The sequence below is a fragment of the Magnolia sinica genome, chromosome 7 (genome assembly GCF_029962835.1).
Source record: "Magnolia sinica isolate HGM2019 chromosome 7, MsV1, whole genome shotgun sequence".
Lineage (NCBI taxonomy): Eukaryota > Viridiplantae > Streptophyta > Magnoliopsida > Magnoliales > Magnoliaceae > Magnolia > Magnolia sinica.
Window position 1 is genome coordinate 46479175 of NC_080579.1, and position 16429 is coordinate 46495603.

Below are 16429 nucleotides of genomic sequence, written 5' to 3' on the forward strand. Positions count from 1 at the left end.
CACATGTGAATATTATCCACTTTGGTTACATCAGGGGATTAAAAGAAATTTTTTTGATGAGGTTCATAAATTTCTCTGGACATTCATGCTCCAGGGTATCTAAGCCACTGCAAAAATGACTTTTGGATTATCTTGTTAAGAAATCTATTGAGAAATTTATCAAGATACTGGCCGGAGGAGGAACCTTTCTACATGATTGAGTAGTTTTTCTTTACTTTCCTAGTTTAAGATTAGGAATTTATTACTTTTCTAGGATTAGTTTGTTGTATTAGGTTTAGTTTAGTTGCTAGAACATCTTTTGAAAAGAAAATCGCACCAGACCATCTACCTGTCATCTTCTTCAGGTACCTTCTTTTCATCACTTCCCTTTATTTTTGTTGTCTCATTACATATTCATATATTTATACATTGAGGACAATGTAGATTTCATGTTGGGGGTGTGGATTAGGTAAACTAATCAGTGTTTTCTTATGTTTCGTGCAAATTTTCTTAAAATTTTCAATTTTTCAAGTTAAAAGACTTGTTTGAAAGTGATAGTCTGTGTAATGTTTTGAGTATGATGATATGATTGAGAGTTAAAATTTTGAATTGATGGAGTTTGATCAATTGAGTAGACTATTTCTAAGTCCTTCCAATTGATTGACTAAAAGAAAAAGTTTGAATATCACTTTGATCTAATTCACACATTTAAACTCAATTTATTTTCTATGGAGAATAATAGAATTTCTTATTGTTAATATGAATATCACTGATAAGCAGTGAGAACCAAGTCTGGAGATCTTCATTCACCTTAAAAGAAGAGAAAAACCAGTTAAAAAATAGTAAGATCGACAAAAAGGCCTTGTCTTCAAATGAGAAATTCTCTGAAAAAGAATAAAAAGACTAAAATTAATATAAAAAGGGACCGTCAATAAAAAATAAAAAACTAGAAAAAGAGGGAAGAAGAGAATAAGTTCGGAATCAGAGCTTGTGTTAATCTAATTGCCTTGAATTGGTGTGCATTGCTACCGTTATGAAACAATAGTTGTTTTTTTTATGAAAAATAAGTTGAGAATCACTGAGCACATTAGGAAATTGATATATGAACTTATACTTTTAGTTAATTGATGAATCAAGACTTCATCTAATTATTTACTCATGAAATTCAGCTCTAAGTTTTTAATTTTCACTCTCTCATCTTTGAAATCCTACTCATTCATACTTGATTGCACAAAACGTTATTTTCCAATATAGGTTTTGAAACTTGAGGATTGATGATTACTTCATGTTTGTTTTACTTGAGACTAGCAAAATGCTGGTTGGAGGATGTGTTGAGACTTAAATATTACATATTTTCCCCAATTTATACCTTGATTTATTGAACATGATAATGCTTAATCACTATATTCATGCATGTTTCTCTAACAAGGTGAATTTGAGAGCTTGATTTGAAAACAATGTTGAAAGCGGTGATTTAATCCTTAAGAGATCACAAAGTAAGGTTTAGAGATTTGGAAGTCATTAATGAAGAATTCACATGCCAAAGATCTAAGAAAACCAACCACAAAGGATGGAGAAAAGATTGGCAAAAGCATAAGTCAAACAGAAGAAAAAACAAACAGTTTAGTCCAACCTGAGCTAACATCGGTCTGATCAAAAGTGCACAAAATAGTCCAACAAGAATCAGAATTTTCAAACTATAATTTGGTCTGGCCTATGCCAACTTCAGTCTGACCAAAATCACACAAAACAATCCAACAAGAAATTGTGATTTTTAGAATTAATTTGGCTCGACCTTCGGCTTGACTCGGTCCGATCAAAGCTAACTTTGGTCTGACCTAAATACTTTGCACATAAATTTCAGACGCGACTTCAGTCTGATCGAAGCGTAACAGAAGTGCGTAAATACAAGGTTAGTTTATGAAATTTCCAAGACGGTGCAAAAGTTGGAGTTCCAAAACTATAAATAGGAGTCTCTAGGATGTTCTAAAGTATCTTTTAGAGCTTGGAAAGGGAGAGAAGGCCTATGTGGAGCGCCGACAATGTTCTTTCACTTCGATTTCTTCATAGATTCTAAGTGATCTTTTGTTTTTCTTCTAGGATGTTAGTCTTGGTAGGCTAATTTCTTAGTTAAGGCTAAGGGATGAAACCTATAATTTATTTTGATGTTTTTCTTACTTTGATTCACGTTTATGTTGAACTTAATTGATTTCTAGTTTGATTTAAGGAATATTTTTGATTTTCTATGGTTTATTATGACTCCAATTACAGTAGATGCTGTGCGAGCTTTAAATATCTTCTTACTTATTTTAAATCATGTGATGTGTGTAAGTCATTGCTCACCATCGTATCCTGGGCATGGTGGATGATTGAATTCCCTACCATCATTGCAATTAGACAGATATTTAGGAACTAATCCAATGAAAGTTCAGATTCCGTTTTAACTGCTCCAACATCCGATTGGATATGATAGGACTTCGACTCTAATTAAGTTATCATTGAATCAAGTAAATTAATATTGAGATTGCTATAGGTAGATTCCATGAACCTTAGTCTTTTATCTTTATTATTTCAAAACCTTTTTTTTCTAAATTGCTGGATTGAAAACCCAGACCAACCAAGTTAGACTTAGATTAGTTCTATACAGTGTTCCCCATTCCCTATGGATTCGACCTCGTTCTCACCAAGTTATTAATACATCTCGACCTTGCACTTGGGGCTGTGAACATTGACCCTTAAAATTCAGGGCGTTACAAGTTGGTATCAAAGCATGAGTCTGGACCGTGGGCTGTGGACTCATCATAACACATTCACTGACGTAGATAGGGGCACTGAAACTTAGCGACGTTAAACCCTAGGGCCGAACCCCTAATCATCTTGAGTATTTGGGCTTTATCTTAGGAATTTGAACTTGGAAGGGATTAAATAGAGAGAAAGTAGCTACGATAATTGTAGAGGCAGGGTCTTGGAACACTAAAATATGTGTCGACCCGCAATCGGGTAAGAACTTGCAAATTTGGTGTCCGTAACCCGGCGTAGCGGGGTTGGGTGGCTAAAGTAGCTTGCTCTACCCCAAAATCTTATATGGCACGTCCAGAGACTCATACGGGTTTGGAAGATACGCCTGTTTAAATTTCTTGATGACCCAGGCCACCTCCGTTTTCTAATTCGGCTTTTCCTGCCCATCCTGACCATAAACGATAAAAAAGGTCAGAAATGGAAAGAGGGGGAAGAATATAATAAGAAAAACCTAACTTTTCCACAAACCGGTACCTTAACGGCCAAATGGGCCACCTCCGTCTTCCAATCGGGTATTTTCGGTCCATGTTGGACATGGGACGATCAAGATAGGCCAGAAAATGTGAAAGAGAGCTAGGGAGTGATGTTGTTGCCACTCCACGGGCATGCCCACACTAAAGGGAGCCAAGTAGTGGCATTGTTGCTACCCCACGGGCATGCCCACCCCAAATTGGATAGAGGGTGGCGCTGGCGCCGCCACTACCCAGGGGGCGTGACCACGCTAAGAAAAAGAGTAGCCCCGACGTTGCCACCGCCAGGACGGGCTGAGACGGCTGCCGCCGCCACCACCATCGAAGCAACGTGGCCACTTTTGGGCAATCTGCACCGGGGTCGTTGCCCCCACCCGACCCGAGTGGCCACGCCCGACTCGACAGAGTCCGACATCATTGTAATGTCCTGAATTTTCACTGTTTTGGATTGCTAAAAATCCTTTACACACACACATATAGAAGTATCATATGTCGTCACTTACTGACCCGTGATGCTCGAGGTGAGCCAATACGTAGGTGATCCAATAAAGAATGACATGAATTCGATTAATCAACCATATGAAGCCAACGAATCCCCCCAATCACTTAAGCATCAAGTTTAGCCTCATGATTGGTTCACATAGGGCCTAAATCTAGCCGACCTATCACTGAATAATCAAGATGACCACAACTAAATTAAAAATGTACCTAAAGCTGAGACAACTATGGGTTGAATCTTAATTAATAAACTAAATCCACCTAGTTACTCATTTTCCTAAGAACCAATGGTCTAGAGTAATCATGACTGAATCGCCATTTTCGCTAATTGCGAATAGGCCACATTATGAACATAGTTAATCTAAACCTTAATCATTGTACACAAGAAATCTTGATACCAAATTCATTCCAGAAATGCTTTGATTTTTCAAATGAGCTCTAGACCACTCATTAGTGGGCCATTAGTTTCAAAGCTATATAATAATGTTCATCTCACTGGGCTTGACGTCCATCGCGGGTGGCGATTTAAGATAGTATCCAGAACTGCTCAACTTGGGCCAGATGCTGAGTGCTTAAAATGCGCAAATACCCAAGGCTGAAACCTGACACTTAAGGGAAATGAACCTCCCACTCTTTTGTGAAGTTGTGGCTTTCCGACTGTTAGATCGCGACCAAACTCAAGGTATGAGTTAAAAATATTTCCTTGCTTATATCCATATAAATGTGGTCCTGATCAAACACTGATAGTCGTCGATCACAAGTAGGCCCCCCACGATCGATCAAGGCATCCAATCTTCACCAAAATTAGACTGATCACTCATCCTACAATGGGACACCTGCCCATAGCGTGAATCAGCCAATGGGCCACTGAAGGAACCCTGTGGGCCAAAATTGACCCATTAGGGGCATTCATGTTAGGAAAAGGGCCCCTCAGCCCATTTAGACATAAAATGCAGACTATTTAAGGCCTAAAATTTCACTCTCTCACTCCCATCCGAATTTCTAATTGCAAGGGCATGAGGGAGAGGGGAGAAGAGAAGGTGGGAGCTCTTTAAGGAGCTGATTTGGAGAATTTCCCTATTGCTGCTGCCCCTGCCCTTGTCGGAGCCCGCAACCACGTCCCGCCGTAAAGAGTGGCCCGATGACAATAAAGAGGTAATCTCCTAATCCCCTTTTGAATTTAAGCTTTGTGGGCTGTCGCATACGCCCTTATGAGCTAACCTATTTGACGCAAGGCGTCAATCCACCAATTGTTCGGTCGGTATCCTAGGTGTGGCACAAGAGAATCGTTGAATTTCCCCTATGTGTGGACCATTACCTTTAGGTTGCTAATTATCAAACCTGTATCGCAATGAATGATTATATAGTGAAATTTAGAATTGCATGTTAAACAATGAGTAATTCTTAAGTGTAATATCCTCATGAATTGTGAATTTTGCCTAAAATAGTTGATCATTGATTGTATGCTAGAATAAACTATTTTTTTACTGAAATTTACATGCCCATATGCTACACATTTTCCCTTTGATACATCTGTGTAATTATCTGGCTGTTGTAAATTATTTGATGATTGAATAATGCATTGCGTTCCTAATTATTTGCCTATATCAGACATAATATCTTGAATTACAGTTGAGTTTGGTTGCCTATTCCTGAATAAAATTAGTTATGGCATGCTATAGAATTTTAATCTATTGGTAATTGGGTTGGAAAAAAAATCAGAAAAATTCACAAGGGCAGCCTTGCTGGATCGACTGCCTTAGGCCAATCCGACCGATTTAGGTCGAAGACAGACAACCAACGGTAGTTGGACTACACGAGATGCTTACACCCAGTGCCGGTTGCGCAGTAGTTCGTCTAAGTCAGCCGAATTAGTCTACTAGTTAGCCAACCTTGTGTGCTCACCATGTATGATCATGCTTGTTTGAACCTGAGACACCCCATGCTCTTGGAACATCCATTGATAACTACTATGATAGTATCCACAAGTCTCATGAGCCATGCATGGTAGTATAAGTGTAACACCCTGAAATTCGGGGGTCGAGCATAACTCAGCTCCCGAGTTTTAAAACATCACTTATGCAACATATTGAATGATGGATGTATGTTGTCTGTATGAGTGCATAAAACATGAAATAGATTAAGCCAAACTGCAAACATAATTCAGCGATAAGTGAAAGTCGCAAGCAGAAGACTTAAAGAAACATATGTGTACATGTACAAGTCCCTGAAGTACGTATACTCTACTAGGTCATAATTACAAGTGTTGATTTCAAAATATAGGTATCAAAATGACATCATCTATTACAATTACAAAGAAAATCTAGAATCCCCGCATATCAGGACATGGCTCACATGAACCCGCCTGAGAACTGTATAAAAGAAAACGAGTCCTCATCATCCTCATACTCTTGCTCTGCCTCAGGGGTCGCGTCATCATCTGCATCTAAGACAGAGTCTGGTTGGTGTTGAAACACCGTCCTAGAATGTGGGAGTGAGTGATCAACTCAGTGGAACTATACAGTAAAAGTTAACATGTTATCAAATCAATCAAGCAGTAATGATAAGGCAATACAATCAAACACGTCCTAACTACTCTTGTTAATGCAAGGATGTATGTAGGAATGATGCATGCTCTCGCCTGCACTCCCTCAGCGTCTTCATCTTACGGTACGCATGACAACCTCCCGCAGTGCCAACAACTCCAACGCACATGCAATGCGGTGCATGATCATGATTACCAAGTTGTTATTAGTCTTTTTCATATAGCAGGATTGGGAAGCTAAGGTACCTTCCTCATATCACTTTCTAAACAATGATTTATTCTAGGGTCGTCAGTCTTAGACAATCTCATACGATCATATGGTTTTAGGTCGCTGCAAAGGGCTCGTCACCAATCAATGCATGCCTATCATACCTTAGTTACTACCCTCAGGCTCGCCTCAATGCAGTAGCAAGGTATGCTCGAGGTCACTACAAAGGGCTTGTCACCAATTAATGTAGGTTGACAGCACAAATATAGTGTCCCATACCACCATAATCAACTCACGAGTCTGGTGTGCTCACTGGTCACTACGGGGAGGCTCGTCACCCTAGCGTAGGCCGACAGCTCGACCACGGTGTCCCATATCACTATGCCCGACTCATGAGTCTTAGCGGATCAAGGTACAATGGTTAATGGAATTGCATTGGTAAGTTTGGTGCCCTAGATTCAAGCAATAGCGTTCATATATAGTGTACATCCACCGGGACAATCGGGTTACTTGACGAACTCGACTAGCACGAGCGCACGTTGAGTTGGATGACATAAAATGCACAAACACTCCGTGTGGCCAAACCACTGCCGACAACCCTAATATGACTCGAATTCATCAAACACGTCTTACGTGGCGAAAACAACCTCGGCCACGAACTCAAGGATTGTTACCAATTTCCTGGACTATTTCATAGTCCTAAACACATTCAATTATAACAGATATTCATAATAACAATTTAGAACAATAATGGAATAACAATTCTAATCATACAATATGGAAGTATTTAATGAATATCAACTTAGCATGGATTTACACATAAGTAGTACTTGAAGTTAAACAACAAGGAATGTAAGTAACATGTAGGAAATCATACACATCAATAGGGTAGTTAAGAATCTCTTCTCAATGCCCATAAATAGGTTAATATAATACACACTAGATCATTCAGACATTTCTACAAACACTTAGACTACATAGTCCAACATACATGATGTATGTTGGTGATAACACACATTTGGATAATTCCTTTCACCAAGGAATTGACACACATACAACTAGCACAAGAACACGACAATTAATCATGGCAAACACATTTTCATATTTTATACGTATACGATACTTCCTACATATACATAGAATACACAAATCTCAATATAACTCATATATATCAGGAACGCAAAATAAAAATCACAGTTGGCATGTGAAATTGCATCCATAACAATAATAAACCATTACCTAACATTGAAAGCCTTGAAAACCATAACCTATACGAATATAGTCTGCACCTTAAACCAGAAAAGCACAATAGATCTGATTCAGACGATAAGTCTTCGTCAACGGCGACTAGATAACATAAGGCATGAATAGAAATGAGCTACATCAACACTTAGACAAGTCTAAGCTCTAAAATAGACTAGGGTTTGATTAATTACCCAAGAAGGAACTTAGAATCGCCGGTATAACGATTCAAAAGTGATGGTTTAGGGATACAGAGTAACAAGAAAGAATCTCAAATTCACCAATTTCTCTCTCACTTTCTCTCCCTCTTCCTCTCTCTCTTTTAGCTAGGGTTAGAAAATTCGTATGGAAAAGAGAGTGAGGGTTTTAAGGTCCTTATATAGGCCTAAAATAGATGAAAATAGCCCCAGGGCCAAGGTATACTTAGGTTATAACCAAATCAGGTCTATATTGGTCCAACGGAGCACTTCTTGTGGTCCTTTCTCCACGTGCGGTCGGACTTAAGCTCACTGACCATGGATCTAGGTCAGGCTGAGTTTTCGTACCGATCGAATTTACAGATCAGCCGTGGTGGACAACTCTCAATTCAACGGTCACCGAAACTCGATCAGGTCCACCGGCACTATGACATGCCAGGGCCATCTTCCCTGATTCGAGGGTGAAATTGGGTCAGAATCCAACGGTCAGAAAGCTTAGAATCAGCGCGCAAGTGACACGACTCCGATTTCATAAATTCATATTTAATTTATCAGCTTTCTCACACTCTTTACTCCGGACTCAAGCAAATAGACCCAGGACATCATCTGAACTTGATTTTTGAGGTGATGGTCAAGCCCAACAAGATGACCAAAATTGTCTAAGATCGACGCTATCGGACTTTCGACGCGCGGTCCAGGTCCGATACAAAGTTTTCAAGTACTCCCGAGAGCAACTGGATTTAGCGTTGAATCCAAGATTTTAGGATAATATAGCGTTAACGATTCTACAGGTTTTGAGTCCTGCAGATCAAATTTAAAGTGATTGATACTAATTTCACAAGCAATCGAGTTTAACGCTAATTAACCCACACAACTTCTAAGGAAAATAGAGGTAGTACTCGGGTCTTGGCATGAAATTTTTTGGGTCATTACAATAAGACACTATGCTCAAGCTGTCGGCCTATGCTTGGGTGACAAGCCTCCCTGTAGTGACCGCGAGCAACCTAGTTTACAAACCCGCCTTTCGTATGAGTTCAGCTAGGAGTGACAAACCCAGACGGATCAAGGATCACAGGCACGAGGCCGCTACAGCTGCCTTGGGTCTCTTAATCGGATTGGGGCATTGATTTCATGGGAGTGCCTCAGTTTCCCCAATCTTACTAGACGAACGGACATAAATAAATACTCGGCTAACATGATCACTGTCGCATTACATTAGTTAGGTTAGCAACTCGGTAATCAAGCTCGCATTGAGGGAGTGTTGGTCATATGCGAACGTATAGATGGAGTTGCTTAAGGGAGTGTAAGATGGTGAGGGTATGCATCATATCATAATACCATGCATATGCATTAATAAAAGTATTTAGGGACTGTACGCTTAAATTACTTTTCATTAATTGTGCATGTGGATTTAATAGCTTGTGTAACTTGATGTTAATGGAACCACTCAGTTGATCACTCACTCCCACTCTAGGATGGTGTTTTAAAAATTAACCAGACCCTATCTTAGATGTAGGTATCATAGAGTCCAACGCGTTGGACGAGGCATCCATAGACTCAAAGAGGAGCTCTCGTATTTCCAACTGCTGGATGGGTCGCTATAGGCTACCCTAGGGCCAGCGATGGGGCCTTAGTGCAGGACACTTTGTATTTTTTTGGACTATATGTATTTTGCTAGGATGTTGTCCTATGTACCAAACGTATACGCATCATTTTGTTAGTCATACCTTAAATTTAAGTTATGTTTACTTCAGTGTACATTACATGATGCATTTAATTTCTCGAGTGCTCATACACCAAGCAAACAAACCCAAATCATTCGTTTTCGCGAGGCATAAGTGACACTTGGGAATTCGAGAGTCGAGCATCTCCTCGGCCTTAAAAATCGAGGCGTTACAGTTGCCCCTGCTAGGTCGGTGTGGCCACGCCCAAACCCAAATTGTGTGGGGCTCCCCAAATGATGGAAGCACACATGCGAGGCCTCCTTTTTCTTACCTCTAAAGCCCTACACCCCCCATTTTACTCCCTCACCCTACACTCCCTCTCCCTTAAATCCCAAAAACTCCATTCACCCTCAAATATCTAAGAACCATCTCAAATCCATCCCAAATCCACATCAACTTCATTTCCTCATTCCTCATTCTCAAGCCTCAAGAACCCATCTCAAATCCTTGTCATTCCTCTTTCCATTCCCTTCCTATCTAAATCCACCTTAACTCCATTTTCTCCATCCTCGTACCCTTCAAACCCTACTTGTATATATCTAAATCCATTTTTCCTTTCATAAACAACTAAGAAAAAAATCCAACTTGGGCGAGAGGGATGGCATTCCTTGTAATCCTCTCCTCAATCTTCTCCATTCCCATGATTCTCTCCCTCATGGGGAAGAAAAGGCCGGCTCCCGACAAGGTGGGGCCAAGCCGCGCTAGGCGTAGCAAGAGGAATACCGACTCGCAAGAAGGGCCGAGCCATGAAGGGCTATCTAAAAGGAATCATGACATGCAAGGAGAGCCTATGCCACAAGCCACCTGGCCAGGGCTGGAATTAGGAAGCTTTAGATAGCATAAGGCCGCCTTCGAGGCCACCGTGGATGACCACTTGTTTGGTGATTATGAGCTACTCGATCGACTTGTGCATAACGGATGGAGCCCAATTTTTTAAGGAAGCCTTCGAGTAGATGCGGTGTAAGCGAAGGCATTCTATGCCCAAATCAAAAACCCCAAGTACAATCCCTTGGGATTCGATATCAATTATGGTAGCCGAGTCATTCACATTGGAGTGGAGGCCATTTCATGGGCACTCAGAGTGTCACATGGAAAGGTACTTATTGAGGGTCAAATATTGCATATTAGACCCCATTTATATCTTGGTTTTATGAACATGATGCTGCTTAATGTCCTATTTTAATCATGTTTGTGTTGCAAGGTGAATTTGAGAGCTTGGATTAGAAAAGGTGCTAAAAGCATAGATTTGATGTTCAAAGATCACCAAGGCAAAGAATAGATCTTAGGAGACAAAGATTGAAGATTTTAAGGTCCTAAGATTTAAGAAAACTAAATGGAAAAGGAATGAAGCTGAAAGAATAAGTGCAGAATACATATTGACTGTGTCATCGAACACTACTCAATGACATCGAGGACACATTCGATGACATTGAACACAAGTCGATGACATCGAATTTATGAAGGAAAATTGAGTTGGCCGCTGGACAAATTGAAGACATTTTTCAATGACTCGAGAACTTATTCGATGACTCGAAGCTTTGCTCAATGACATCGAAGGCCTCTTTGATGACATCAAATTTTCTGTGGAATTTTGGCAAAACTCGCTAGACAAATTGGGTACCATTTTCGATTACTCGAAGCATCCCTCAATGACATCAAAGATCTGCTTAATGACATCGAAGGTCTCTTCGATGACATCAAATTTATTAAGGAAATTAGAATAATTCTCTAGACTGTTTTGGACACATTATCGATTCCTTGAACAATGCTCGATGACATCGAAGGCATCTTCGATGACATTGAAGGGAGGTTCGATGACATAGAAGGTCGCAGAGTCCAGATGAAGCTATAAAAGTGCAGAAAAAACACGTATAAAAGACACCTTCGATGACATCGAAGCCTGTTCGATGTCATCAAATGAATCGCGCGAAGTTACGCGGAGTGCGTAAATTTGAGGTAGTTTCTAGATTTTTCCAAAGAGGTGTGAAAGGAGGTGTTACACAAATATAAATAGGAGTCCCCATGACATCCTTGGGCATCTATCTAATCAATCTAGGGTTTGGAGGAGCAAAGCATAAGGGTGGAGAGCCGTCGCCAAGCATTTTTCTTCTTTCTTCCTTAGTTTTTCATATTTTCTTCTAGGGTTTTAGATCCAATCATGTCTATGGTTGGCTAAACCTCCTAGCTAGGGTTGAGAGGTGAAGCTTGTAGCGTGATTGGGATGTTAGCTTTGTTTTGATTCCGGTTTTGTTAAACTCTCTTGGATTCTAGTTTGATTATAAGGAATATTTTTAGTTGTTAATGGTTTGTTGTGACAAATTACAATAGATCTGCAATTGCTTTTAATATCTTCTTTTCCTGAATTAAGATTGTGAAATTAGCAAGTCCCGTTGTTTACCATCGTCCCTTGGGCATGGTAGGTGATGGAATCCTTACTAACTTTCACAATTCTCTTATGATTGGTTGTGGGATTGGTAAATCTTATTATTTGCCTTGTCTCCTGGGCATGGTTAGGTGATGGAGTAACTTCCAAATCCTCACAACTCTCATCCATTGATGATTAGATCCATGAGAAGTTCAGAGATCTGACAAATATCTTTTTACTAATTAGATAAGATAGGACTCTGATTCTAGTTGTATCCTTAAATTGATCGAGGTAGCATCCTGAGAACCTATAAGTGGATCCTTGGAAAATCTAGTTCCCAGCTTTAATTTCTTAAGTTTTTAATTCCATACATCACAATTACTCCCTTTACTTTTAGATTTAGGTTTGCATCTTTTTCTAGTTCTACTTCTAGTTGCTTTCAGAACACACACACACACACACGAGATTAGTCCCCGAAGATTCGACCTTAGTCTCACTGAGATTATTACTACATAGTGACCCTACACTTGGGGTTGTGAATAAGTTTTTGGCGCCGTTGTTGGGGATTAACAGTTGTGTTTTTCTGAGATTGACTAGTTTTGGAATTAGGTTAAGATTAGGATTTTTCCACTTTATATTTTTAGGTTAGGGTTTTTTCTGATTATTTTAGAAACTAACTTAGCTTTCTATTTCTAAGTTTAGAAACTTTCCTTTTTTAAAAAAAAATTTTTAGAAACTACTTTCTAATTCTAGGATAGAAACTTTCCTAATTTGATTTTAGAAACTAGGTTTTTCTCTTTTTAGAAACTTTCTATTTTCTATTTTTAGAAACTTTCCTTTTTCATTTTTAGAAACTAGGTTGCTTTCTTATTACTTTTTTAGAAACTAATTCACTTTCTTTTCTTATGCAGGATCCTAACATAGAACCTTCTAATTTGGTAACTTCTTTCTAATTCTCTCTTCCTATTTCTAGATTTTATTTCTTTTTCTTTTTTCCTTTTAGGTTTAGGGGTAGATTCTAAAATTGAGGGTTGAGAGTGTTTCATGCCCAAGTGGGTCCATGACAACACTCGATGTCTCTTGAGTGAAGGAGGATTAGTTGAGGGGTTATCTATCCATCACAAGATTAGACACCACTCGAGATCCACAGAGTTAATTGAAGTTATGGCTGCAAATCAACCTATAAATCAACCGGTGAATTAGTCACAACTTCAAGTTGCAGATGTCCAGGATGAGAATGAGGTGCCCCATGCACCCCCATCTCGTACTTTTATAAGATTACTTACAACCAGTGGGGGTGAGCACCCCTTCCTGTATGGTTTTTCCAGAAAACACAAAAAACATGGATATCAAGCCTAGAGTGATCCAACTCCTTCCAAAGTTCCTTAGACTTGAATCTGAAAGTCCATATCTGCACTTGTAAGAGATTGACGAGGTTATAACCACGTTATACTTTCCTAACGTGTATGAGGACACGGTCAGGCTGAAACTCTTTCCTTTCTCCTTGAAAGAAAAAGCTAAGATGTGGTTGCACTCACTACGTCCGTGATCTATTGGCACATGGAATGACATGATGGAGTTCATAAAAAAATTCGTTCCATACCATAAGACGAACACCATTAAAAAGTCGATCATGAACTTCGCCCAAAAGGAAGATGAAATATTCTTCCAATGTTGGGAGCGGTTCAAGGATCTCGTCAGTTCATGCCCACAACACAGTTTTGAAACATGGCGCATAACAACTTTCTTCCACAATGGACTGAAATCTTCCATTTGCCAATTCATCGAGACGATGTGCAATAGGGAATTCATGAACAAAAATATCGATGAAGTGTAAGATTACTTTGACAAACTCGCTGAAACCGCAAAATCATGGGACATCTCCCCAAAACTGAGTACCACATCTAAGCCTACTCAAGCAAGGGAGAGGGGTGGGATATATTTGCTGAATGAGGATGATGATAAAAATGCTAAAGTAACCACTCTTGTAAGGAAGGTCGAGGCCATGAAACTTAAGAATTATAAGGCTAAGGAAGTTGTTTGCGGTATCTGTGCTTGCAACATACACACAATTGAAAATTGCCCAACGATACCTGCTTTTCAAGAGGTACTGAACGAGCAATCGAATGCCGTGAACAACTATTAAAGACCTTTCAATGGACCCATCTCTAACACATACAATCCTAGTTGGAGAAATCATCCGAACTTTAGTTGGATGAATGGACAAACTATTACTCCTCGAGGATCCCTAACCAATTCTTGAATCAAGGGAAACCTCAAGAGGATCCGGTCTAGAAACATATTCAAAACCAAGAGCTTATCAATCAAAGTATATTGTAAACCCTTCAAGACCTTTCAAAGGCCATACAAGGGTATGAGATAAAAAATTCAATTGGGGAGAAAGGGATCCTACCATCTCATCCTCTTCCCAATCCAAAATTACAATACGAAATTAGTGATCCAAGCTCTTCTAATCAAATGGAGCAAGCCAAGTCTATCACCACTCTTAGGAGTGGAAAAACAATTGACAAATCTATTCCGGTAAGGACTGAAGAGTCCAAGGACCCGGAAGAAGAAACAGAAGATAGACCTAGCATTGTTCTACATGGATTAGAACTGGAACTTCTAAGTAAGTTGATTGTTCCATTCCCCCAATGGTTGATTGCACCAAAATCTCTCTTTAACTCTCAAGACATTCTAGAGGTGCTTAAACAAGTGAAGGTCAACATCCCTCTCCTGTATGTCATAAAATAAATTCCTTCATATGCCAAATTTTTGAAAGACCTATGCATGACTAAGAGGTGGCAAAGTATCAAAAAGAAAAATTTCTGACAGAAAAAGTGAGTGACATCCTCAAGTAAGATGTGCCACAAAAATATAAAGATCATGGTAACCCAACCATCCCTTATGTAATTGGGAACTACCGGATTGAGCACACACTTCTTGACTTATGAGTGAGTGTAAATCTGATTCCTTACTCGGTCTACCAATAGCAAGGTTTAGGTGAATTGAAACCCATCCAAACCACATTACAACTTACTGATCGCTCAGTTCGTGTACTGAGAGGGGTAATTGAGGATGTGTTGGTCCAGGTTGACAAATTCTACTACTCGGTAGATTTTATCGTCCTAGATACTCAACCCATCGTGGACATGAGCAATCAAATTCCTGTCATTCTTGGTCGCCCATTCCTTGCCACATCAAATGCAATCATTAATTGCAGGAATGGAGTTATGAGTTTGCCTTTTAGAAATATGACATTAGAGTTGAATATCTTTTTCAACATGGGCAAACAGGTAGAGGATGATGATGATGCCCACGATGTTAACTTGATTGATTCTTTTGTGGAGGATAGAACTTTGATAACCTTATCCTCTAACCCTCTAGAGACATGCCTGACCCACTCCCATGATTTAGATGATGATATGATTAAGGAGACGAGGGTCATGCTTGATACTGTGCCGGTACTTGAAGTTAATTGGTGGAGGCCATAATTTGAAGAATTGCCCCAAATTGATGTAGTGCCGTTACCGTCTAACCTCAAGGCCCGAAGCTTGACCTAAAACCTTTGCCCTCTGATTTGAAATATATCTATTTAGGTTAAGATGAAACATACCCAGTGGTGATTTCTTTCCACCTTGAGTAAGAACAAGAGAGTATGCTTATCTCTACTCTCATTGAGCATAAGGGTGCCCTTGGATGGTCGATTGCGGACCTCAAGGGAATTGACCCTTCGATCTATACTCATCGCATTTATCTATAGGATAATGTGAAGACCTCCCAACAACCACAATGTAGGTTAAATCCAAACATGAAGGAAGTGGTTAAGGCCGAGGTTCTTAAGCTATTGGATGTGGGTATCATATACCCGATATCCGATAGTCAATGTGTGAGTCCAACTCAGGTAGTTCCTAAGAAGTTCGGAATCACCATTGTAGCCAATGCTGACAATGAACTCATGCCAACTAGAGTCACTACTGGTTGAAGAATGTGCATTGACTACAGGAAGTTGAATACCGTTACGAGGAATGACCACTTTCCTTTGCCCTTTATCAATCAAATTTTTGAAAGGCTAGCCGGTCATTCCTAGTACTGTATCCTTGACGGATATTCAGGCTATAATCAGATCGAGAAAGCCCTTGAAGACTAGGAAAAGACCACATTCACATGTTATTTTGACACCTTTGCTTACCGAAGGATGTCATTTGGGCTGTGCAATGCCCCCACCACCTTTCAGCGATGTATGTTGAGTGTTTTTTCTAATATGGTGGGGCAATATTTAGAAGTATTCATGGACGATTTCTATCTTTGGTCCATCCTTCAGTGATTGTTTGGAGAATCTTAAATGTGTGTTGAAGTGATGTGAGGAGAAGAATTTGGTACTGGATTGGGAGAAGTGTCA

General features: G+C 39.7%; 1 non-coding gene across 1 annotated transcript; it reads right to left on the reverse strand.

Moving 5' to 3' along the window:
• Nucleotides 1-13642: 13642 nt before the first annotated feature.
• Nucleotides 13643-13749, reverse strand: LOC131252417 (small nucleolar RNA R71). Its single transcript, XR_009174438.1, has one exon. It is a non-coding gene; the product is annotated as a small nucleolar RNA R71 (small nucleolar RNA).
• Nucleotides 13750-16429: the final 2680 nt, after the last annotated feature.